General features: G+C 55.1%; 1 pseudogene; it reads left to right on the top strand.

Moving 5' to 3' along the window:
• The first annotated feature begins 117 nt into the window (after nucleotides 1-117).
• On the top strand, nucleotides 118-236 carry LOC123965030 (annotated as a pseudogene).
• The last annotated feature ends 485 nt before the right edge of the window (nucleotides 237-721 follow it).

Here is a 721-nt window from a genome sequence, read left to right as displayed (position 1 = left end):
TCAGTGCCTGTGGATTCCAAGTGACTCTGGAGCACCTTGGACATTATGGGCAGAATACGTTTTTTGTCAATTAGCCGTAGAACATCTTTTGAAGGGCCGTTTGGGGGTGCTTGAGTGGCTTACGGCCACACCACTCTGGGAGCGCCCGATCTTGTCCGATCTCGGAAGCTAAGCAGAGCAGGGCCTGGTTAGTACTTGTACGGGTGACCGCCTGGGAATACCCAGTGCTCTTAGCCTTTTTCGCTTCGCATTCGGAAAACGGCAGAGGGCGCTTCGGTGAAAGGAGATCTTTTGAACGTCTCTTTAGGAAACAGCAGAGGGCGCTGCTGCTGCTGCTGCTGCTTCTTCATTTTCTCCCTATCCTGTACACAGTGCTGTGTAAATGTTACATCGTGTTTTGAAGGCCCGTCTTGGGTGTGCAAAGGCAGCTTACGGCCATTCCGGCCTGGGACTGCCCGATCTCGCCTGATCTCGGAAGCCAGGCTTGGCAGGGCCTGCTTAGGACTTGGACGGGGGAACGTCTGATCCTGGCTAGGGACTTCCAGGCGGACTGGATCCTTTTCCTGAATGTCCACCCAGGAATGAGCGTCTGTTTGTGAGTGAGGACCTCCGGCTGAAGGTGACCTTGTCGCTGTACCCATACCCGGGAACGGGTGCCTATTCCTGTCTGTGGACTGCCAGCGTGAACGGTGTCCCGGTTCCTGGATGTTTACCCAGGAAT

Source organism: Micropterus dolomieu, unplaced genomic scaffold (genome assembly GCF_021292245.1).
Source record: "Micropterus dolomieu isolate WLL.071019.BEF.003 ecotype Adirondacks unplaced genomic scaffold, ASM2129224v1 contig_8097, whole genome shotgun sequence".
Classification (NCBI taxonomy): Eukaryota; Metazoa; Chordata; class Actinopteri; order Centrarchiformes; family Centrarchidae; genus Micropterus; species Micropterus dolomieu.
Note: the sequence above shows the minus strand (reverse complement) of the source record. Positions and strands in the feature narration are given on the sequence as shown.